This window comes from Sturnus vulgaris, chromosome W (genome assembly GCF_052056855.1).
Source record: "Sturnus vulgaris isolate bStuVul1 chromosome W, bStuVul1.hap1, whole genome shotgun sequence".
In the NCBI taxonomy this organism is placed as follows: Eukaryota; Metazoa; Chordata; class Aves; order Passeriformes; family Sturnidae; genus Sturnus; species Sturnus vulgaris.
In genome coordinates this window covers 37,917,567-37,943,079 of record NC_142282.1, presented here as the reverse complement: position 1 = coordinate 37,943,079, position 25,513 = coordinate 37,917,567, and the positions used below count along the sequence as shown (strand labels likewise).

Sequence of the window (25,513 nt, the reverse complement as noted above, 5' to 3'; positions counted from 1 at the left end):
TTGTCCACCACACACTCTAAGAACCTCCTGGACTTCATATTTTCTGCTGTTAAGCTCCCAGCAGATGTCTGGTAAGTTAAAGTCACCTATAAGAACAAGGGCTGGTGATCCTGAAACATTATCTAGCTGCTTATAGAATAAGTTGTCCACCTCTTCTTCATGGTTCGGTGGTCAATAACAGGCTCCGAGTAGGATGTCAGCCTTGTTAGACTTGCCCTTAATTCTTGCCCATAGGCATTCAACCTCATTGTCACTAGTTTCAATACCCATGGCATCAAAAGCCTCCCTAATATAAAGGGCCACTCCTCTACCTCCTCTCCCTTCCCTTTCTCTTCTGAAGAGCTTGTAGCCATCCAGTGCAGCGTTCTAGTCATGCGAGTTGTCCCACCATGTTTCTGTGATGGCGACTACATCATAGCTTTGCTGCTGCACCATGGCTTCCAGCTCTTCTGCTGGGTGCGAAGGTCCCACTGCCTTCTCATAAGTCAGTATGCAGGCTGATTTGGTCTTCAATTTCTTTTTCTGAATGGAGGTAACAGCTACTGACTAGATGATGTTTTGTGTAGACATGGTGTCTGCTGATTTGCTTCTTTTCTTCTCCTGCTCCTCTTGAAGATGCTGTACCACACCAAGCACTGTCCTGACTCCAAGCAGAACTAACAAGATTATGCTGTCCCTGACATCCAGAGGGAACTCAGTATTTTCAAAAACTGCTGTGTCTGGCCTGAGCAGCTGGAAAACATTCTCTATTCTTCTCCCAAGGGGTTGTGTGCAATTATTAAGGAGGCCTCAGAGGTATCAGCCCAGACTAGGACAGGCAAATAAAATTGAATATATATTCTGAATGACATTCATTGCCTCAGAGGTTGTCATGCAACAGACATAATAAACCAACAAAGCAATTTTCATGCCATTCCCTGGTCTCAACAGGAGCATCATGACTGGCAAATAGTGCCCCATGTGCAGAAAAACGTAGAGAGCAAGGTACAATACCCATGTAAACATGCTAAGCATCATGGTGAATAGGCAGTTTCCATAATGCAAAATTGTAGTTCTGACTCCTCTCAGTGCTCCACATTGGGAGCCAAAAAATGTGCTGGTTTGAGGGCAAACCAGCAGAGAAATTAACTCCACACAAATATCTTGAGACATTCCAAGTCAGAACTACAATTGAATAAGAAAATTACATTAAAGTCAGTAGTACGGAAAAACTGGCTTAAACTGACAAAGTTAGAATACAACCTGAGACCCTGTTGGTCAGGGTGGTGGTAGCAGTCCGATTAAATGGTGGTTGCAGTCCCATTGGAGTGATGGATGTGGTCTTATCAAAGCAGTGATCCTGTAGAAAGGTCTGATCCTTCTCTGGATGTCCAGTGGTGGTTATTGAGAGGTCCTGTCCTCTGGGAATCCAGTGGTGGTGCTATCGTGTTCCAAGCCTCAGATTATATACAGGTAGAAATGTTCGGTTCCTCCCCCTGAGCAGGGCACCTTACAATGGGATGATGTAATTCTATGAGACCCTGACGGCCCATTAGCGGAGATGCCCCCTCAGGGTGGCTGCTGCTTCCCCAGAGGGAGTTATCAGGGCTGAGTTATGGAGAACATTGCTCCATCCATTTTAACAGCTCATGTAGATGGTATTAGAATACCTACTTTTGGTTACAACTCACATTGTCACCCAAGACTATGTCATGGTTTAACACTGGCCAAATACCAGGCACCCACAAAAGCCGCTCACTCACCCTCCCCTGCCACAGCTGGACAGAGGAGAGAAAAAATTAATGAAGGGTTCATGAGCTAAGGACTCCAAGGGCAAAAAAAAGCTCAACTTAGAGGTACAAAGTGAGTTTATTACTAACAAAGTCAGAGGAGGATAATGAGAAGTAAAATAAGTCCTTAAAAACACCTTTTTTCCCCCAATCCCTCCCTCCTTCCCACCAACAGTGCAGGGAGACAAGGCATGGGGGCTTTGGTCAGTTCATCACCTGAGGGCTTCTTCCACTGTGCGTGGAGACAAGTCATTCCCCTGTGAGAACGTGAGGTTCCTCCCACAGGACACAGTTCTCCGTTAACTTCTCTAGCGTGGTTCCAATCTCATGAGCAGCAGTCCTCTCAAAACTGCTGTAACATGAGTCCCTCTCACTGGCAGACAGTTCTCCCAAAACTGTTGCAGCGTGGGTCACTTCCACGGGGTGCAGTCCTCCAAGGACAGCCTGCTCCAGCCTGGAAGCAAGGTTCCTCTCTCTCCACTGGGTCTTCCACTGGACCAGTCTCCTCCAGGCATCCACCCACTCCAGCGTGAGCACTTCCCCCATGGGCTGCGGGTGGATGTCTCTATCCCCCATGCACCTTCATGGGCTACCAGGGGGCAATGTGCTTCACCATGGTCATTACCATGGCCTGCAAAGGAATGTCAGTTCCAGCACCTAGAGCACCTCTTCCCCTCCTTCTCCACTGACCTTGGTGTCTCCATGTTGTTTCCCTCATGTTTTCACCTCCCCTGCTCTGGCTAGGAAAAAACTGCTGCTTTTGTTTTGATTTTCTTCATAAATATTTAATCACAGAGGCATTACCAACATCTCTAATTGGCTCAGCATTGGCCAGCAGCATGTCCATCTTCAGAGTCATCAAGGATTGGCTCTGCTGGACATGGTGGAAGCTTCTAGCAGCTTTTCACAGAAGCCACTTCCGTGGCCCCCCTGCTACCAAAAACCAGGCCACGTAAAACCAACACAAAATTTCATAACTCTTTTTTTTCCTGAGTTCAAGCCAAAGCTCTGTGTTCAGCCAGGCACGAATTCTTCCTTGTCAAGTTGTCCTTTGGCAGATAGGGTCGAAATGCTCTAGTGCCTTTAAGATCTCCTTCTAGAAGAATGTTCAGCCTTCCTGTACTCCTTTGCCCTAGAGGCTTGCCTCCTAAGGGATTGTTCTGGTTTTGGGCAAATTTGGGGGAAAACCTCCAGAAGGAGCCCCCAGACAGCAAACCCCACAACTCCTCCCCCCCACCACCGGGTTCGGGAAGAATTTCCTCAGAGAAGAGTGGGAGAAAAAAACTGTTTATTTAACAAGCAAGACACTCCCCAGCATAGGGAAAAAGACAACACCAGCTGACAAAAAAACTCTTTCACCGTTCTGAAGGGATGACAAGTTCAGTCTCTCTGGCGAGTGGTCGCTCAGTTATCAGTCTCTGGCGCTGGGGATGACTGCTGCAGGTGACAGAGTGTAGACTCCCGGTGTTTCTTGGGGTTTCCCAGGTCCCCGCCCGGAACAGGTTCAGATGGTATCCAGGAGAGGGAGGGAACGGGGTGGAAGAGAAAACAGTCCAGGGAAAAAGTTGGACTGCCTAGCTGAACTAACTAATAAGCAAAAAGCAAGGGCAAAGCGAAGGAAAGAAAAAGAGGCAGAAGCGAGCAAGCAGGCAAGCAAGCAGGCAAGCAAGCAAGCAAGCCGAGCTAAAACCTCTCCTAAACATAGACCATGGGGGAGGTGAGCCGGTTGATAACAAGACAAAACAAAGCTTCACTCTCAGAGTCAGTCCTGGAAGCACAGGACATAATACCAAACATAATCAGGACACACGATTGGAGATACAAACACCATAACATCACCCTAGGACAAGGATTCTGCCAACCAAGCCCCTAAACAGGCCAAAGTCTGCCCTCTGGAAGTGGCGATGACACCAACAAGTCTTTTCAATACCACCAGGGATTGTAACTCAACCACTTCCCTGGGCAGCCTGTTCCAATGCTTGACAACCATTTCAGTGGAGAAATTTTTTCTTAAATTTTTCTAAACTTCCACTGGTACAACTTGAGCCCATTTCCTCTTGTCCTATCACTTGTTACTTGGGAGAAGATACCAACACCCTCCTTTCAGGTAGTAATAGAGAGCAATAAGGTCTTCCCTCAGCCTCCTTTTCTCCAGACTAAACAACCCAAGTTTATAGAATCATAGAATCAGAGAATGGCTTGGGTTAGAAGGGACCTTAAAGATCATCTCATTCCAAACCCCTCACCATTGGCAGGGGCACCTTCCAGTGGACCAGGTAGCTCAGAGCCTGATCCAACCTGGCCTTTAACACTTCCAGGGGTGGAGAATTCACAACCTTCTCTGGGCAACCCTTGCCAGTGCCTTACCACCCTCACAGTAAGAAATGTTTTCCTAATATCTTATCTAAACCTACTCTCAGTTAGAAGCCATTCCCCCTTGTGAGAAATTACACTGACCTTTTAAAATTTTCAAAGGTTTATTAAACCTTAACAAAATACAACAGAAGGACTGAATAAGGAAAGAGACACTGCGCTGGGAGCATATGACCATCTGCCATGTGTTCGTCTACAAAATGGCTGCTCCACCTTTTATACCCCTAGAGTTGCGTCAGCCAATTCTGACCCCTCCCAAAGTCTTTCCGTCAACTCTTCTTCACCGTCCATTGGTGGAGACTGCTTTCTTGTGATTTACCAAAATATGAGTATTGGTCTAATACCCATACTCAACTGTGACAGACAAAAGACTCTCTAACAATTTAAAGTTAGAAAGTGTATGTTTAGGTAACCCTCCAATACGCACTGGAAAATTACAGGTGATCACAGAGTCAATTATTGACAAAAACTTCAAACAAATACATATTCATAATAACAGTACCTCTCATTCTCCACTTCCTATGGTAATTAACTTGAATAGCTATTACGCATGCGTGGTTGGCTTTTTGAATTAAGTCTGGGGTCGTTTTTGTGGGGAAGGGTCTTAAAAAGAGGAAGTAAGGCGAGTCTTCCTCGCCCTGAACTCTCGACTGTTTTTATCGATGACAATACAAATGGCTTTTGGGGGAAGTCCAGTGTTTAGAAGAATAAGTTTCTGGTTGCATTGTTCGTGTTTCTTTGGATCTACTTACTAGTTTCATCTTTTCCCATTGAAAGCACAGCTGAGCAAACATAAAATGACAGGCAATCAATTATTTAAGTTTCAGATAACTATCTCAAGCCTGGTTTTTGGTAACGTCTAACTTTAAATTATTTTCAGCAAGGCCTATCTATCCATTTGCTTTTTAATTAATTCTAGTAAAAAACTAACTTTTAATTAAAATCTTAATTTTTCTAAAATTAATGTTTCACTTGCAACTTGATTGGAAGTCAGGTGTTGTCATGCCGCGCCTCCTAGTAACAGGCCTGCCCTCTACCCAGATACCCCATGCAAGGGGCACAGGTACACTCCCCTCTCACACATGTTCCAACTACTAAGGCCATCCAGTGGCAACAATACAAGGGGGAGGGGAAAGGGAACTATGGGGAGAACAGAGGATGTCTAAACAACAAATCACAATAACATAACTATACATCAATAAAGCTTCTCTTAACATATACACAATATTCATCCTTTAATTCCGAGACCCAATCCATCACATTACTTATCTATAACACCCTTGTCCTATCACTGCAGGCCCTTGTAAAAAGTCCCTCTCCAGCTCTGTTGTAGGCACTCTTTAGTTATTGGAAGGCTACTATAAGGTCACTCCAGACCCTTCTCTTCTCCAGGCTGAACAGCCCCAGCTGTCTCAGCCTTTCCTCATAGGAGAGGTGCTCCAGCCCTCTAATCATCTTGGTGACCCTCGTGTGGACTTGCTTCAACAGGTCTATCTCCTTCTTGTGATGAGAACCCCAGAGCTGGACACAGCACTGAGTGGGGTCTCATTAGAGTGGAGTAGAGGGGTAGAATTACTTCCCTTGACCTGTTGGCTACACTGGTTCTTTCAGTTGCTCCTCTTAAGATGCGCTCTAGACCCTTCACGAGCTTTGTTGCCCTTCTTTGAACATGCTCCAGCACCTCATTGCCCTCCAATGAGGGAGACTCCACAACCTGGACAACCTGTTCCAGTGCTCAGTCAGCCTCACAGTGAAAGTTTTTCCTGATGTTTACCTGAAACCTCCTGCGTTTCATTTTGTGTCCATTGCATCTTGTCCTGCCACTGGGCACCATCTTCATAAACGACGTGGACACGGGGCTGGAAGGAAGATGAAGTTTGCCTATGATAGTAAATTGTGGGGAGCTGTTGACTCCCTCGAAGGCAGTGAGGCCCTGCAGAGAGACTTCGACTAATGAAAGGACTAGGCATAGTTGAATATGAGTCAGCAGTGCACCCTGGCAGCCAGGAGGGACAACTGTGTCCTGGTGAGAGGGACCAATCTGATTTTTATTTATGCCTCAACACATGTTCTATTCCTATACGGGGTGTACATCTGTACATGTGCTGGCAGCCCTGTCCCCGGGAAGGCTTCGCCTGGCAGCCAATCAGGGCAGAAAAAGCTTCCGGGATCGGGCTGTGAGCGACTTGCCGGTGGGGCAGATGCCCCGGATGCCCGGGGGAAAATTCCTGAGAAATGGGAGGGGCGTTAGTAGATAAAAGCAGTTAACTGCGACACAATGGAAGCCATTTTCATTGAGTTTCTTGGAGGGAGCAGGGGCTCGCCTGTATGGTAGGTTAGGCCCTCCTCCCTCCCTCTCCTTTTCCTCTCTGCGATCCTGCTTCCTTGTCCGCACCCGTCCTGCCTGGCTTAGCCGCTCCCGCGAGGCAGCTCGTTGCCGCCGCCGTGTTTCCAGTGTTGCCCCCGACTTTGTCCACGACTGCCGCTGCCGCCGTGTTCCTCGCGTTGCCCGGCAACAGCCTGCAGCACAAGCCAGCGGCACCCAGCCAAAAGCCGCAGCCGCCGCCGCCCGCAGTCGCGGCGTCCCGACCCTGACAGCCCGCAGCTACTGCAGGAGCGCGCCCATAGCCACAGCAACGGTTCTTCGGCAACGGAAGAGACACGCAGCCTGCTGCTGTTTGGAAGTCGCGCCTACCCTCCATGGGAGCCACGCAGACACACAGGGGTTCACAGTACGCACGCTCCGTCTGCTGAGCTGATGGCGATAGAGTGCCTGGGGCTCTTGCAGTAACGCTGTCCCTGTCTTCTGTTTCTCTCTCCATCTCTCTTTTTCCCGCTCTGATCTCTTTTCTATCCCCCGTAGGTAGGAACACTTACTCTTCTTTATCAATAAACGGTTCTCAGCTATAATATTTCCGCGTTTGCGCTTGATTTTCGTCCGAGAAATCTATCAAAAAGAATCCTCCCTGACTCCCTCTTTTACAGCGGGACGGGACACCTGGGGTGCATTAAGCACAGCATAGCTAGCCAGTTGAAGCATAGCATAGGCTTGAACTCAGAACTGGACACAGGACCCCAGATGTGGTCTCACCAGTGCTAAGTACAGGGTGTCAGGAAAATGAAGCCACAAACACCAGAGGTTTATGTCCAAAAAGGAGACAGAGGAGTCCTTTTACTTTATTCGAATAAAGAGAGAGGCCATGGGGCATTCCCCTGGGGTGTCTCGAATTTTTTGAGGATGCAGCCTCCCTTTTTATTCTAATTTCCCGGCCACATTTCCCTCTCTCTTTCCCCATTGGCTGAGGTACTTGAGAGGTACAGACTTCCCAGAATGCCTGATAACTAAGATTCCCCTCTAATGTATAACCTTGCCTTTTATTTTTTAATTCCTATGGAATTTATGGTTTTTCCCCATTGTTTCTTTCATCTTTCAATATCCAATTTCATTTATCAGCAAACCCACAGTTTGTTTGTAAAGGCAAATATCTTTTTTTTTTTTCCATTCATCAATCAGTGGAATCCTTCCCATTGTTTCTTTTATCTCTCAGTGCTAGTTTTATCTACCAGCAGACCCACAGCTTGTTTGTAAAGACAAATCCGTCATTTCTCTCAAGAGGAAGGATCACCTCCTTCAACATGCTGTCATTATTCTGTCGAATGCAGCCCAGGATACCATTATCTACCTTTGCCACGAGGACAGACTGCTGTCCCATGTTCAACTGGGTGTCCACCATAAACCCCAGGGCTTTTTATGTACAACTGCTTTCCAGCTGGGCAGCCCCCAGCATATACTGGTTGTTTCTCCCCAGGTGCAGGATTTGGCACTTCTCCTTTGTCTTAGGGTGCCTATATGATGCTTGTATCCCCAAATCGTCTGTTCATCTGTTCTGTTGGCGTTGAATATTATATTAAATATTGAATTCTGCAGCTTTAAGACAGACTAATTCAGAAGTGAAAGGAGAAAGAAGAGGTGCAGAGTTTTGTTATCAGAGATAGCTGGCTCCCCCGCATTCCTGCTCTCAAACTGTGTTTGTCTGCAGTAGACAGCTGAAGAAAGCCCTCTTTTAGTTTTTTTAAATTAGTTTTATTTCCTAACCAATTAAAGCAAAGAAGTTCCCTCAATTCCCTCCTTTTTCTTAAAATTGTTCAAACCTACCCTAGACTAAAAACCCAGGGGGGCACCAGCCCACACTCATGGCCAACCAGGTCTGGCCTAGGCTGCAGCATTTCCCAGTACCAGAGGGACTAAAAACAGACTAAGTAAGCTGGGCTGCAACCCACAAAAAGAACTCTTCTAAATCTGTCATCTCTTCAAAATGGTGAGAAGTTTTACTGTTTAATATTGTTCAATTTTGTGCTGAAGAGTGTGTTACTTGTTAAATAAACAGCTTTATCCACTTCTGTCTGAGAAAATATTTTTTCCCAAACCAGTTAAAAAAAAGACCGCTTGAGTCTGTTTCCTAGAAAAACCCCATTCAAAAGTTTCCTCCCGAATTTGCCCTAAACCAAGACACCCTTGTTGAACTGCATGAGGTTTCTGTCAGCCCACTTCTGCAGCCTGATGAGGTCCCGCTGGATGGCAACATGACCCTCTAGTATATTAGTCACCAGCATTTGCAAACTAGCTGAGGGTACACTCTGCTCCATCATCCAGACCAATAATGAAGGTTTTGAATAGGATCAGACCCAGTATTGACCCCTGGGATACCCTGCTAGTTACTAGCCTCTAACTAGACTTCCTGCCTCCAGTCACTACCCTCTGGGCCCAGCTGTTTGGCCAGTTATCTGTACATCCAGTCCAAACTTCAGCAGCTCCTCTATGAGTATCTTCTGGAAGACTGTTGAAGACCTTACTGGAATTGAGGTAGAAAATGTTTAACTTTTCTCCCCTCATCTACCAGACCAGTCATTTCATCATTGTATCATAGAATCAGAATCAATTAGGTTCGAAAAGACCTCTGAGATTGAGTCCAACCTATGACCAAACACCACCATTTCAACTAGACCATGGCACTAAATGCCATGTCCAGTCTTTCCTTAAACACCTCCAGGGACAGTGACTCTACTACCTCCCTGGCCAGACCATTCCAGTGTCTCATCACCCTTTCTGTAAAGAAATTCTTCCTAGTGTACAACCTCAACTTCCCCCGGTAGAGCTTAAGACTGTCCTCTTGTCCTATCACTACTGTTGCAATCAGCTCTAATCACAGAGGAGCAAAGAGAGCTCTCTGTGAATAAGACAGAAAGAACCCTGAAGGTTCAAAGTATTCCCCGAAACAAGATAAAAACCAATAGACGTTGGATGTTGATATTAAAATGTTTATATATATTATTTAATAGCAAAAGAGGCAAGGAGAAAGAAAGATTTAAAAAAGAGAAAAGTTAGAAAAAGCTACAGTTACCTTAAAAAGGATAGGAGCATAGGATAGGCCACCACTACACTGTGCTACCTTAGTTGCTGCTGGGGGGGGCAAAGCAGTTAGTACCTTTTTCTTTTTTCTGTCCTTTGAAGTTTCTTATCTGCCTTTTCCGATCTCGGGAGCAGTTTGGCTGGAATGCAACTGCCCCTCCTCTGAAATGCAGGTGTGGTGCCTGAACCTCTGTCCACTCGAGGTGTTCTCACCATGGAACGCAGGAGCAGGGGTAGGGGAGTTTCCACAACTCACTCGTGACTTCAGTCCAAGGATGCGGGATTGGGGGGTTCTCCTCAAGCTGGCAGCATCGGCTCTAGGAGGCCCTAGGGTGTCTCGTATCAGGCATTGGCCGGGGGGGGAGGGGGGGGGGAGGCAAAGGTCAGGGATTCTGCCCTTCTCTTTCCCCTCCGCACATATTTGCACAGGTTTTGACTTCCTTTTTATGGGCCATCCATCCGTCCATCCCCCACATAGTTTTCAAGTGTTCAAAAAAGATTATGATAAGCAGATGTAATGACAAAGCACTTTTTGAAGCCTTTCTCTTCAGGTTCTCACACCTACTTGCCTATGAGAAGAGACCTACCTCCATCTGTCTATAACCTCCTTTCTGGTAGTTGAAGAGAATGATAAGGTCACCCCTGAGCCTCCTCCAGGCTAAACACCCCTAGCCCCCTCAGCTGTTCCTCATAAGACTTGTGCTCCAGACCCTTCACCAGCTTCTTTGCCCTTCTCTGGACTTGCTTCAGCACGTCTCAATCTTCTTCCTGAACTGAGAGGCTCAGAAATGGACACAGCACTCAAGGTGGAGCCTTACCAGTGCTGAGTGCAGGAGAAGAATCACTTCCCTGGTCCTGCTGGCCACACCGTTGATGATACAAGCCAGGATGCCATTGGCCTTCTTGGCCACCTGGGCACACTGCTGGCTCATGTTCAGTCAGCTGTCAAACAGTACCCCAGGTCCTTTTCCACTATGCTGCTTTCCAGCCACTCATCCCCAAACCTGTAGCCCTGCAGGGGGTGGTTGTGGCCAAAGCGCAGGATCTGGCACTTGGTCTTGTTGAACCTCATGCCATTGGTCTCACGCCATCAATCCAGCCTGTCCAGATCCCTCTGCAGTCTTCCTACCCTCCAGCAGATTGACAATCCAACCCAACTTGGTATCGTCTGCAAATTTGCTAATGTCAGACTCGATCCCCTCATCCAGATCATCAATAAAGATATTAAACAGGACTGAGCCCAACACTGATCCTTGGGGGATACAACTAGTGACTGGCTGCCAACTGGATGCATCACCATTCCCCACCATTCTCTGGACTTGGCCATCCAGCCAGTTCTTAACCTAGCAAAGAGTACACTCATCTAAGCTGTGGGCTGCCAGCTTTTCCAGAAGAATGCTGTGGGACACAGTGTCAAAGGCTTTGAAGTCCAGGTAGACACATCCACAGCCTTTCCCTCATCCACTAGGTGGGTCACCTGGTCATGTAGTTTCCCAGATCCTCCTTCTGGCCATTCCTATGGATGGACATCACATTTGCCAACCTCCAGTCACCTGGGATCTCCCCAGTTAGCCAGTACTGATGATAAATGATGGAAAATGGCTTGGTGAGCTGTTCTGCCAGTTTCCTGTCTCAGTTTGAAAGACAGGTATTTTGCTAAGGAAAGGCGAGAACCCCTTTCCTGAGATGCAGAGTGCAACCCCCTCCCTTCTAATTATTATAGTTTCAAATCAAAGGCTTTCAGGCAGAAGATATGGGGATAGGAATAACAGTTCTTTACTGATATCTAACAAGGCAAAATATTAGAAACAACAACAGCTATAAAAATTGTCAACGAAACAGAACAGTATAGCTCAGTTCCAGTCCCTTTCTGGCCACAGGCTCCCTCTTCCTGTGCTCAGTTACTGGTGCTGTGGGCAGGGCAGGTCCCACGCAGTCGAACAGGGCTGGAGTGATGGCAGCAGCGGCCCAGGTGTGAGAGGGATGGAGGAGCGACTCCCCCCTCATGGTGTCGGTCGTGGTGCTCTGCAGAGTGTCCAGAGGTAGTAGGACGAAGTGTGAGAGGAGCAGAGTGGTGTTCGACGGCAGGGAACGCGGCTCTCGGAGCTGGGATGGCGGGGAAGATGCTAGATCGGAGCACGGGCCATCCTCCTCTCACTCCACAAGCCAAGCGAGAGAGCGAGAGCCCGCCCCAGACCCCTGTCCCACCTTTCCTTTTCCAGTGTCCTCCTATCCCCCACCCCCCTGCGAGAGAAAACTATTGCTACTAAGGTGTAGCCACAAATACTTAGCATAACAATGGGAAAAATTCCACAGAAAGAAAAGGGAACAATTCAACCCCCAACACTTCCTCATCACCCTAGGATGAATCCCATCCAGACCCATAAACTTCTGAGCATCTAAGTGGCACAGCAGGTCAGTAACTACCTCCTCCTGGATTTCAGGGGTCTATTCTGCTCCCCATCCCTTTCTATCAGTTCAGGTGGCTGGTTGCCCTGAGGATAAACCTTCTTTCTGTTGAAGACTGAGGCAACCCCTTTATTTTCCTATACAGTAGTTTTCCACTGTTCTAACTCTATAAGGGAGTACGGTACTTTCACATATACTGGCCCCTGATTACCAACTGCCTGTCATAAAGGGGCTTGCAAAACTGGTTCTCTGTCTCTCTCTCTTTTTGATCTAGTGCGGTGGGCAATTGGGCTACGCTCTCTGAGGACCTTTTTGGCTATCTTTCCACTTCTCCGCCTGTTTAAGGCAGCAATAATCTCGTCCATTTCCTCATCCTCCTCTTCCTCCTCGGACTCATTCGAGCAAGAGCTGTCTGTTTCTGTTGTAACCAAGAGTCGATCTCGGCTGGTCCCAATCCTAGAAAGCATCATACAGGACCTGTTGCGACTCTGCTGCCGGGCTGTGTGTCTGCGATCTTTGATGATGTCACCTTCCGAGGCAGCTTCTTGACCTTCGGCGTTGCCATGGAACCTCACAGGCCTGAGAACGGAGGGGGCACCGCTCCCCCCATGGGAGGTTCCCTCTCCGCCTTCCCTGTAAAAGGCCCTGTCCCCCAGCCTCTCCCCTCGGGAGGGTGCCGGAGGCTGCACCCACTGGCTATCTCCTCCCCCCTTCCCCACCCCTCGGGCTGCTGCCGGAGGTGGCGGCGGGGGCAGTGTCCATTGCTGCCACGGCCCGCCTTCCTCCTTCTTCACTGACCAGGGCCCCGCCTGAGCTGTGTCGGCCCCAGCCCCCCTTTGCGGCAGTGCCCCGGCCTGAGCCCGCGCCCAGCGCAGCCGGGACCGATCCTGTCCTCATGGCAGGAGCGACCAGATCTGTCTCTGCCTCCTCTAGGGTTTTATAGGTACTACTGAAAGGTAGCTCTTTCTTTTCGTCTTTTAAGACTAATATATGTACTTTCTTTTTATCTTGGTCCTGCTCACATGCTAATACCATAAAAAGTCGGGCATACTCTAATTCTTCAAAGAATCTATCTCCGTGTATTCGGGATATTAAACTTGATATTAATTTTCGGTCTAAACTACCAACTTTAGGCCACGTTTCTCCATCATCTAGTTCATATATTGGCCAGATTTTCTCCGAGAGTCTGATAAGTTTAGGTTTCGAAAGTATAGACTCTTCCCCGATTAGATTCGCCCAATTTTTCAATATTAACCCCAAGGGGCTATCCCTTGGAATACCTCTAAGTTTAAGTTTTCTGTTCTGTTCTGCTTGGATGTGCTTTTCTGTTCTGCTTGGGTGATGAAGACAAAACAGTCTGATTCTACCCAGGGACTCAAGGACAGTATCTTTAAACTTCAAGCCCTAAGCATAAACAACGTGAAAAGAGGAGGGCGGACACACAAGCAAGCAGGAGGATGAAACTTCCCTATTTGAGACTATTAATTGGACAGTTGACTCCTGCATGCAAATGGACTGAAACCTATAAAGGTGTGAGAACTCGTGACCAACCCCTCCTTTCCTTCCATCTTGGAGCCATCCGGGCAAGGGGCCACGACTGTGGCACTTGTATTGCTGGGGTGTGGCTTTTGTAGGCCTTTCGTGGGCCTCACAATAAATACCCATTTGTTCCCCTTAACTCTGTGTGCAATCTGTGTTCCAGCTCCTCAAGGCATCAGAGCTGGCACCCCAGATGGGACAGTGGAGGCATCTGGAAAACCCCCTGGACTGAAGTTCTGCCAGCAGCCCCGAAAAGGCCCAGCAGAGGTCCAGAGGTATCAGAGCCAAGAACCCTGGGGACAGAGACACGTGAGTGACCGAATAAAAGGGTTTAGCATCTGGGTTAGGTGCTAGGAGGGTCTGTGGATTAAATTGCAGCACCTCTTATCTAAAGCCAGAAGGTGGCGTAGCATTTGTGCGGTGACTCTGAGGGTTGTGAGTTCTACCCCGAGTCTCTTTTGTCTCTTACTCCTTATTTTGGGCATCAGAATGGGTTGTGCATTTTCTGGCGAACAGTACCAACATTAACCTGACATCTTCACCACTAAACCATGTCCCCAAGTGCCACTTCTAGACCTTTTTTGAACACTTCCAGGGATGGTGATTCTACCACTTCCCTGGGAAACCTGTGCCACTTCTTGGCAACCCTTTCAGTGAAGAAATTTTTCCTAATATACAATCTAAACCTCCCCTGGTGCAACTTGAAGCCATTTCCTTTCATCCTGCCACTTGTTACCTGGGAGAAGAGACCAGCTCCCACCTCACTACAACCTTCTTTCAGATAGTTGGAGGTCCCCACCAAACCTCCTTTCCTCCAGGCTAAACAACCCCAGTCTCCTCATTCACACCTCATAAGACGTGCTCTACTCCTTTCACCAGCTTCATTGCCCTTCTCTGGACATGCTCCAGCACACCATTGTCTATCTTGTGGTTAGGGGCCCTGGATCCTCTCATCCAGATTATTGATAAAGATATTAAACAGAACTCGCCCCAATACAGAGCCCTGGGAAACACCACTAGTGACAACCTGCCAGCTGGATTTAACTCCATTCACCACAACTGTTCTCAGCCTTCTTGAAGATAAGAGTGACATTTACTTTCACAGAATCACAGAATCACTTAGGTTGGAAAAGACCTCTGAGATCATCAAGTCCAACCTTTGATTGATCACCACCTTGTCAACTAGACCATGGCACTAAGTGCCAAGTCCAGTCGTTTCTTGAACACCTCCAGGGATGGCAACTCCATAACCTCCCTGGGCAGTTCATTCCAATGTTTAACACTTTCTGTGAAGAAATTCCTCCTGATGTCCAACCTGAACCTCCCCTGGCACAGCTTGAGGCTATGTACTTTTTTCCTGTCACTAGTTGCCTGGGAGAAGAAGCTGACCCCCACCTGGCTACAACCTCCTGTCAGGGAGATGTAGAGAGTGATAAGGTCTCCTCTGAGTCTCCTTCTCTCCAGGCTAAACAACCTCAGCTCCCTCAGCCATTCTTCATTTGATTTAGTCTCTAGACACTTCCCCAGCTTCATTACCCTTCTCTGGACATGCTCCAGCACTTCAACACCTTTCTTGTCGTGAGGGGCCCAGAACTGAACACAGGATTCGATGTGTAGCCTCACCAGTACCCAGTACAGGAGGACAATTGCTTCCCTGGTCCTGCTGGCCACACCATTGATGATACAAGCCAGAATGCCATTGGCCTTCTTGACCCCCTGGGCACACTGCTGGCTCATGTTCAGTCAGCTGTCGAGCAACACCCCAGGTCCTTTTCCACTGTGCTGCTTTCCAGCCACTCATCCCCAGTCTTTAGTGATGCATGGGGTTGTTGAGACCCAAGTGCAGGATCTGGTATTTTGCATTATTGAACCTCATACAGTTGACCTCAGGCCATTGATCCAGCTTGTCCAGATCCCTCTGCACAGCCTTCCTACCCTCCAGCAGATCAGTGCTCACACCCAGCTTGGTGTAATCTGCAAATTTATTGAGGGTGCAGTCCATCTCCTCATTCAGATTTTTTATGAAGATACTAAACAGAACTGTCCCCAAAACTGACCCCTGGGAACACTACTTGTGATTAGCCACCAGCTGGATTTAACTCCATGCACCACAACCCTTTAGGTTCAGTCATCCAGATAACTTTTTACACAGTGAACAGTACAGCCAAATAAGCCATGAGCAGCCAGCTTCTCCAGGAGAATGCTGTGAGAAATGGTATCAAAGGCTTTACTGAAGCCCAGGTAAACCACATCCACAACCTCTCCCTTATCCGCCAAGTGGGTCATCTTGTTGTAGAAGGAGATAAGATTCATCAAGTAAGACCTGTATTTCATAAATCCATGCTGGCTGGGCCTGATCTCCTGGTTATCCTGTATATGTCCTGTGATGGCACTCAAGATAGTCTGCTCCATAACCTTCCCAGGCATTGAGGTCAGACTGACAGGCCTGTAGTCCCTTGGATCCTCCTTCCATCCCTTCTTTTAGATGGCATGGCATTTGCTAACCTCCAGTCACCTGGGACCCCCCAGTTAGCCAGGACTGCTGATAAATTATGGAAAGTGGCTTGATGAGCACTTACACGAGCTCCCTCAGTACCCTTGGGTGTATCCTATTTGGTCCCATAGACTTGTGCATGTCTAAGTGGTTGTCTTGGTTTAATTTCGATTTCCTGGCCAACGCACCAAATTAATGTTTTTGTTTTGAGTTGCCAATTTAAATAAACTTATTTTTCCTGTTGTGAGACAGAACCAGGAGCAAAACAGCAAGGCAGGCCTAAAACTTGAGAGAGTATAAAAGAAAATTTATTAACTACACAAACAAAGAGAAAGGAAAAAAAATTTAGAATAAGATTTTTCAGATCACTCCTTCCCTCCCTCTCCCAGTCTTCATAACAACAAAACAAACATAGAACAAATACTTTGGTCAGTCCCCAATTTAGTCTTTTTCAGTTCACTTCTGGAGACAGAAGCCTCCTTTTGTTGAAAGCTGTAGGGATTTTTTTCCACAAGAAGAAGAAGACAGTCCTCTTGTGGTTTTATCTTTCACGATTTGCATCCGCCCGGGAACCTGCAACCGTGGCACTCCTCCCAATTCCACAGCCGTCCCAAAGCTGTAGATGTGGACCATGTCTGTCTCATGGGGTATTACTTTTAAGAATGAAATGTTCGACAGCAAAGGTTCTCTCTGTCTTCTTTCTCTCTGCTCAGGCTTCATTTTCAGAAAATTAAAATCCCCTTCTTTTCTCAGGGCAGACATTCTTAACACAGGTGCTCTTTGATCAAATTATCCATTAAATGGAACATTTCCATCCCCCCATGCCTCTTTCCATGGTTTATAGGAATATTCAGTGCATCAGTTCATCCCTACAATTTTACAAAAAGATTTTCAGCCATTTCAGCATCTTCTCATTCTCCTTCCATCTCAAAAACTTAGCTCTTACGTCACTGACTTCAGAAATGTTCTTATTCCCTTTCATATTCAAAGGAAAGGCTGGAGGCTTTGCAAATCTAATCTGAGCACTAAAGAGTTAAAGTTTAACACAACTACAAAAGTTGGGCCAGGCTCAGGCCGTGCTGGGGGGGGCAGCTGAGGTGTTAATCAGCCTTTCTGGGGCTGGGCTGCAGCCCCACAGTGCTCATGGCCACCCGGGCAGGCCCGGCCCGTCCAACAGCAGCAGGCGCCGCCCCCCCCCCCCACGCCAGAGCCGCAGGCTCATGGAGGAGGAAGCTGTGAAGGTCTTATCACAGAACTTTTTCTCCCCCCGGCCATTGGGTCCTCTCGTTTGCAAACAGGGCCCAAGTGGCCTCCTGAGCCTCCCCCCCCGCATGGGGGAGGGGGAAGCTCGGGTCGATGTTACCTGCTCAGCCGCTGGAAAGACAAAGAGACTCAGTTCCGGATTACTTCCTTCAAATTGTGTGTTCACGAGCGAACTAACTTTCTCTAATTGTCTGTTGCAGGTGTCCCAACCCCCACAGAGGAAATTCCCTTAGAGAGAACCTCTCTCTGAGTTTCTTCTTCCTAAGTCAACCTATCACAGTGGTGTAGCAGGTCACTTGACATGTGGAGGAAAAACTCCACAACCAGCAAGGGGTTGTAAAAGTAGGTATGTTTATTCAGCGCTGGACACACAGGGGGATAGCTCCACCACACGCGTGTGTCAAACAGAGCAGACACTGTTTATATACACCTAAGCTCATATATATTTATGAAAGTTTCAACATCACCAATACATAGTCATAACCTATCCCCGCCTACTCTTGCTTCGTATTTTAATCAGCTCTTCTTCGGTCTGCGCTTGCACACTGTCTTCTGGTGGTCCTGGGCAGGGGTCGTTGGATGAAGTAAGCAGGAGTAAGCAGTCTTCCTCATATTATCCTCTGGATGAACCTGGTCCTTGTGCAGGCTCTCTTGGTATCTGGCAGTCCTCCAAGGCTTCTGGCCATAGTCCAAAACACATATCCTGTTTTTACCAGTTTTTCTGCTTATCAATCTTAAACAATTAGGTAAAATCCTGTTGTATAGCAAAGCACCATCTGTTTTTGATTACACAGCATACTATAGTCTGTTTTGAGTTTAGTTGTAAGTTCCCTATATCACACTGACCATTTTTCTTTCGATTATGAGGACCTTTTTCTTCTCCCTATCCCTGTCTTCCAGCTCAGATGTCTGGGTACCCTGAGAACAATTGGTCAGGCTGTTAAAGACTGAGGCAAAGAAGGTATTAAGTATCTCAGCCATTTACTCATCCTTTGAATCTTTCCCCTTACATCCAATAAAGGATGAAGATTCACCTTGGCCCTGCTTTTGTTGCTAATGTATTTTTAGGATAAATTTGTATTGCCTTCTACAGCAGTAGCCAGATTAAGCTGAACTAGTTGGGCTTTGTCCCTTCTAAATTTCTCCCTGCATAACCTCATGACAGCCTTGTAGTTCTCCTGAGTACCCTGCTTCTTCTTCGAATTGTCAGGAAAATTAATCCACAAATACCAGAGGTTTATGTCCAAAAAGGAGACAGAGGAGTCCTTTTTGCTTTATTTGAATAAAGGGAGAGGCCATGGGACATTCCCCTGGGATCTCTCAAATTTTTGGAGGATGCAGCCTCCTTTTTATCCTATTTTCCCGGCCGCATTTCCCTCTCTCTTTCCCCATTGGCTTAGGTACTTGAGAGGCACAGACTTCCCGGAACGCCTGATACCTGAAATTCCCCTCTAATGTATAACCCTCCCTTTTAATTTTTAATTCTTACAGAATTCATAGTTTCCCCCCCGTTGCTTCTTTCATCTTTCGATATCCAATTTCATTTATCAGCAGCCCTACAGTTTGTTTGTAAAGGCAAATATCTCTTTCCATTCATCAATCAGTGGAATCCATCCCATTGTTTCTTTTATCTCTCAGTGCTAGCCTTATCTATAGGCTGATCCACAACTCATTTGTAAAGACAAATTCAACATTCCTCTCAGAATGGTCACAAATTCCTTTTTTTCCTGAGTTTGAGCCAAAGATCTCTGTTCAGCCAGGCCAGTCTTCCCTGTTGGCTCGTGTATTCACTCAGGGACCAGATTGCACCTGGTGGGTGATGCAAAAGGATGGAGAGACCCGATGCATACCCCAAGGAGACCTTGTTTTAGGGTGAACTACCTATGATACTGTGCCTGTATCTGTAACTGCATGTATGTATATAATTTAGAGGTTTAAATTTGATGCAGCTTGTTGGTATGGGAAAAATTAGGGGTGGATAATGTTGGGGGTTGGGTGTCTCAGTGGAATTTTCCCCAGTGTAATGTTGAGAGGTTTGCGGACTACACCCTGGCTGGTGATGGGGGCAGGGGGAGGAAGAGGAGGAACACCGAGAGATCAGGGGGGCAGCTGCGCTCTCTCGCTCGTCTGGCTCAGAGAAGGATGGTCGCTAGAAACTACGCTCTGCCATCCCGACGCGGGGGAATTGCCTTCCTTGGCTGTGGGATCCCGCAACCTCCCTGCTTGGATGCTCTCTCTCTCCTGCATCTCCTGCCGAATTCAGACATCTTTTTGGAGCATCGGGATCCTTGAGCAGCATCTCCCCTCTGCCCTTCCCATCTGGGACACAGATGCCATTCACCACAGTGCCCCTCCAGACACGTGAGATCATAACATCTCTTCCCTGCTCACCGAGAGCTGGCACGCAGAGCCAGAACAGTAACTGCACCACAGAGGAAAGGTGTCCACAACCGAGAGAACTATTTACTGGTGTCCTGGGTTATAATGCAAAAATGTGTATTCTATCACCATCTCTTGAAAGGGGGAAGGGTGGTGATCCTTATCTCTGTGGGAGATATCCTCTGCTGATGAGCCATCTGATAAAATCAGGGGGATGATCATCGTTATCTTTTCACAACCCATCCTTCCTCCAGAAAATATATTCTGTTAATGGGCCATTAAGTCCTACTGTATGACTGATAAAATTACATCATCCCATTGGGAGATGCCCCAACCAGGGGCAGGAGCCAAGCCTTTGCTACCTAAATAAAAACTGAGATTTGGAACACCAAGGCAGCCCTTTCCATTGGATCCCAGAGGAAAGCTGGACCTTTTCCACATCATCACTGGACCTTCAGAGGAAAACTGCACCTTCTACATGAAGACTGCAGCCACCATTTATACGGACTGCTACCAACACCCTGACTGACAGGGTGTCAGGTTGTATTCTGACTCTGTCAGTGGTTTTCTTTTGTATTATTGCATGTATTTAATGTTTTTCTCTTTTTTCTTATTAAATTGTATTATTGACTTAGAGTCTCTCACTGGTTTTGCTTTCAAACCGGTACAACTGGGTTTTCTGCTCTGTTGCTGTTGATCTCGCAGTTATTATTGTTGTGTTTTGTTTCCCTGGTTACATATATATCAGTAAAGAACTATTATTCCTACCCCCAATATCTTCACCTGAGAGCCCTTTAATTTCAAAATCGTAGTAAAGTGAAGGGAGGAGGGTTTATACTCTCGTTTTCAAAAAGAGTCCCCTGTCTCTTTTAGTAAATACTTGTCTTTCAAACCAAGACAGCTCGTCTTTCAGCACATAAGGCTGCACCTTTAAGATCCCCTTCTTGAAGAATGTCCAGTTTTCCTGGACTTCTTTGTCATTCAGGCTTGCCTCCCAAGGGTTTCTGTTAACCAGGTCCCTTAAACAGGCCAAAGTCTGCCCTCCAGAAGTCCAAGGTAGAAGTTCTGTTGATCCCTCCTTCTTACTTCTCCAAAAATGCAAAACGTTATCATTTTGTGGTTGCTGTGCCCAAGACAGCCTCTGACCATGTCTTGGTTTAGGGCAAATTTGGGAGGAAACCTCTAAATGAGGTTCTTTTAGGAAACAGATTTAAGCAGTTTTTTCTTTAACTGGTTTGGGGGTGTGTTGGTTTGAAAGTAAAACCAGTGTGAGACTCCAAGTCAGTAATACAATTTAATAGGAGAAAAGAGAAAAAATAAAATACATGCAATAATATAAAAGAAACAACCATCAACACAGTCAGAAATACAACCTGACACCCTGTCAGTCAGGGTGTTGGTAGCAGTCCGTATAAATGGTGGCTGCAGTCCTCCTGGATGACAGATGTGGTTCAGTTGAAGCAGTGCTCCTGTAGAAGGTGCAGTTTTCCTCCAAAGATCCAGCGATGATGTGGAAAAGGTCCGACTTTCCTCTGGGATCCAGTAGAAAGGTCTGCCTTCGCGTCCCAAACCCCAGTTTTTTTATCTAGGTAGGAAAGGCTTGGCTCCTGCCCCTGGCTGGGGCATCTCCCAATGGGATGATGTAATTTTATCAGTCATACAGTAGGACTTAACGGCCCATTAACGGAATATTATCTTCTGGAGGAAGGATGGGTTGTGAAAAGATAACGATGATCATCCCCCGATCTTATCAGATGGCACATCAGCAGAGGATATCTCCCACAGAGATAAGGATCACCACCCCTCCCACATTTTAACAGATGGTGATAGAATACACATTTTTGCATTGTACCCCAGGACAGGGGGAAAACATTTTCTTGGAGATAAGTGGAAAAAAACCTGTTTATTTAACAGGCAAAACACTTCTCAGCACAAAAATGAACAATACTAAACATCAAAACTTTTTGTTGCTCTGAAGAGGTGACAAATTTAGAGGAGTGCCTTCTGTGGGTTGCAGCCCGGCTTACTCTATTTTCAGTCCTTCTGGTGCTGGGAAATGCCGCGGTCCAGGCCAGGCCTGGTGGGCCACAGGTATGAGCTCCCAGTGCTCTTCTGGGTTTTCAGTTCAGAGCAGGTTTGAACAATTTTAAGAAAAAGGGAGAATAAAAAAAAAAACACTTCAGAGAACATTTTGTTTTAGCTAGTTACAAAAATTAACTAAAAGCAAAAGAGAGGTTTTTTTTGCTGTTCACTGCAGACAACACAGTCTGTGAGAAGGATGTGGGGGAGCAGGTGCAGTCTTTGATAACAAACTCTGCACCTCTTTTTTCTCTTCTTTACTCTTTGAACCGGTCTTAAATCTGCAGAACTTAATATTCAGCACTAACAGAACAGACGATTTGGGGATACAAGCATCACAAAGTAAGACACCATAATATTACCCACCAGTCCTCCTCCATTCACAAACAACAGCTCTAGCAGAGCACCACCCTTAGTTGGCTCAGTCACCAACTGTGTCAGGAAGTTCTCTTCCACACACTCCAGGAACCTCCTGGACTGATTCCTTTTGGCTGTCTTGTACTTCCAGTAGACATCTGGTGAATTGAAGTCCCCCATGAGAACTAGAGCTAGCAATGATCATGAGAGTTCTCCCAGCTGATTATAGAATATTTTGTCTGCCTCTTCATCCTGGTTGGTTGATCTATAACTGACTTTCACCAGGATATCTGCCTTGTTTGCCTGATTGTTATCTATAAACACTCAACCCTTTCATCACCATTGTCAAGTTCTGGATAGTCAAACACTCCCTAACACTCCCTTCATTGAGGACTTTTCTCCCAAGTCGTCTCTTTAGGCTAAACAGTCCCAGCTGTCTCAGCCTTTCCTCATAGCAGGAATGCTTCAGTCTTTTAATCGTCTTAGTCACCCTGTTTTGCACAGTGAGGTTCTGGTCTGTCATGATTCCAGTAAGAAAAGCACTTAGACTGTAAAAATCTGTAAGGTTTTATTTAAAATGTCATTTAACTAATTATATAAGGAGAGAATATCATCCCTTTAGATGCTGGGAACCCTGAGCAGCGTAGCATTGAACAGGACTCCAACCTCTGTGTGGCATGCCATGTAGACCCTATCCATATCTGAGATTATCCCCTTTTTGTCTTTCAAGCCATTATAGGATTTTCTTATAAGGAAACAACTATAATTTCTACTGGCAAAGAGGGAGTTCACATAAGAACTTCTTGCTATGCTTGTAGATAAAGGCAAAGCCACACAAGTGGCATAATCACCAGTACCAACTGGGAGCTGCCTGCAGGATCCTCTGTTACAATGAGCTGAGTTCAGCCTGCTGTCTCGTGGCCAAGGGATTTGTGCAGCATAACACAGGCCTGAAGACCACACTGTATGTACACCATAGTGCAGAATGGCACAGCATAATGCAGCTTGTATTCCTTGACCTGCTCCTCTTCCACCAAAGGTAAGTCTTCCTTGCTGCAGACTTTGCTTATGATTTCTGGGACCTGGGATTCCTGAAGACTGGTCTTGCTTGTAAAGACTGAGGCAAAGAAGGCATTCCGTACCTCAGCCTTTTCCATGTCCTGTGTTACCAAGGCCCCTGTCCCATTCAACAGTGGGCCCATATTTCCCCCAGCCTTCTTTTTGTCACCTATATACTTATAGAAGCCCTTCTTGTCTTCAACATCCCTTGCCTGCAAAACATCTCTCTATTACTCCCAGGTTTCCTGTCCCAGCTTCTACCCTCTGTATACTTATTTTTTTATGTGTGAGTTCTGCCAAGAGCTCCTTCTTCATCTACACGTGTGTGTTGGTTTGAAAGTAAAACCAGTGCGAGACTCCAAGTCAGTAATACAATTTAATAGGAGAAAAGAGAAAAAATAAAATACATGCAATAATATAAAAGAAACAACCATCAACACAGTCAGAAATACAACCTGACACCCTGTCAGTCAGGGTGTTGGTAGCAGTCCGTATAAATGGTGGCTGCAGTCCTCCTGGATGACAGATGTGGTTCAGTTGAAGCAGTGCTCCTGTAGAAGGTGCAGTTTTCCTCCAAAGATCCAGCGATGATGTGGAAAAGGTCCGACTTTCCTCTGGGATCCAGTAGAAAGGTCTGCCCTCGGGTCCCAAACCCCAGTTTTTTTATCTAGGTAGGAAAGGCTTGGCTCCTGCCCCTGGTTGGGGCATCTCCCAATGGGGTGATGTAATCTTATCAGTCACACAATAGGACTTAATGGCCCATCAACGGAATATATCTTCTGGAGGAAGGATGGGTTGTGAATAGATAACGATGATCATCCCCCTGATTTTATCAGATGGCACATCAGCAGAGGATATCTCCCACAGAGATAAGGATCACCACCCCTCCCACATTTTAACAGATGGTGATAGAATACACATTTTTGCATTGTACCCCAGGACATAATCTACCCCTTATTCTATTACCATCTACATCACACCCAAACCAATACCCTCTTACAGATATATAATACAAAATGAAACCTTACATACAGTTCTCACTAAAAATTAGGTCTCCTTGCGGTACACAACGGGTTTCCCCATCTTTCTGCATTACCCACCAAGTGCAACCAGGTCCTTGAGCAAAAACAATCCCACGGATTGGTTTGCCTTTGCCTGTGGTGGGATTAATCCAAACAGTCTTTCCTAAAATACCTTTCATGTGTACCACAGGGACCTTGTCCCCATCCACTCTCTGCAGGGGTTCAGAGTGGGCAGGACCAGCTCGATTGATGGACCCTCGGGTGTTAACCATCCAGGTGGCTTTGGCCAAGTTCATTTCCCAATTTCTGAAGGTTCCACCACCTGGTGCTTTCAAAGTAGTCTTAAGGAGTCCATTAGACCGTTCAACTTTCCCGGCCGCTGGCGCGTGGTAAGGGATATGATATATCCATTCAATACCATGTTCTTTGGCCCAGGTGTTGATAAGGCCGTTCTTGAAATGGGTTCCGTTGTATGATTCAATTCTCTCAGGGGTACCATGCCTCCAAAGGACTTGTTTTTCTAGGCCCAAGATGGTGTTCCAGGCAGTGGCATGAGGCACAGGGTAGGTTTCCAACCATCCTGTAGTTGCTTCCACCATGGTCAGTACGTTGCGCTTGCCCTGGTGGGTTTGGGGAAGGGTGATGTAGTCAATTTGCCAGGCTTCCCCATACCTGTACTTTGACCATCATCCACCGTGCCACAGAGGCTTCACCCGCTTGGCCTGTTTGATTGCGGCACAGGTCTCGCAGTCGTGGATGATTTGTGAGATGCTGTCCATGGTAAGGTCCACCCCTCGGTCACGGGCCCATCGGTATGTTGCATCTCTCCCCTGATGACCAGAGGCATCATGGGCCCAAAGAGCTAGGAATGCTTCTCCCTTGTGCTGCCAGTCTAGATCCACCTGTGATACTTTCACTTTGGCAGCTCGGTCCACCTGCTCTTTTTTGTGATGTTCTTCATTAGCCCGGCTTTTGGGTGCATGTGCATCCACGTGTTGAACCTTTATGGTCAATTTCTCTACTCGGGCAGCAATGTCCTGCCAAATCTCAGCTGCCCAGATGGGTTTCCCTCTGCCCTGCCAGTTGGCCTTTTTCCAGCAATCCAGCCATCCCCACAGAGCATTAGCTACCATCCATGAGTCAATGTAGAGATAAAGCCTCGGCCACTTCTCTAGTTCAGCAATATCCAAAGCCAACTGGACGGCTTTTAGCTCTGCAACCTGACTCGATCCACCTTGTCCCTCGGTAGCTTGTGCAACTTGTCGTGTGGGGCTCCATACTGTAGCTTTCCATTTCCGGTTAGTGCCTACAATTCGGCAGGAACCATCAGTGAAGAGGGCATATCGTCTTTCAGTCTCCG

At 46.8% G+C, this 25,513-nt stretch overlaps 1 pseudogene; it reads right to left on the bottom strand.

Annotated features, from left to right (window-relative positions):
- Positions 1-366: 366 nt before the first annotated feature.
- On the bottom strand, positions 367-24,840 carry LOC148220122 (uncharacterized; annotated as a pseudogene).
- Positions 24,841-25,513: the final 673 nt, after the last annotated feature.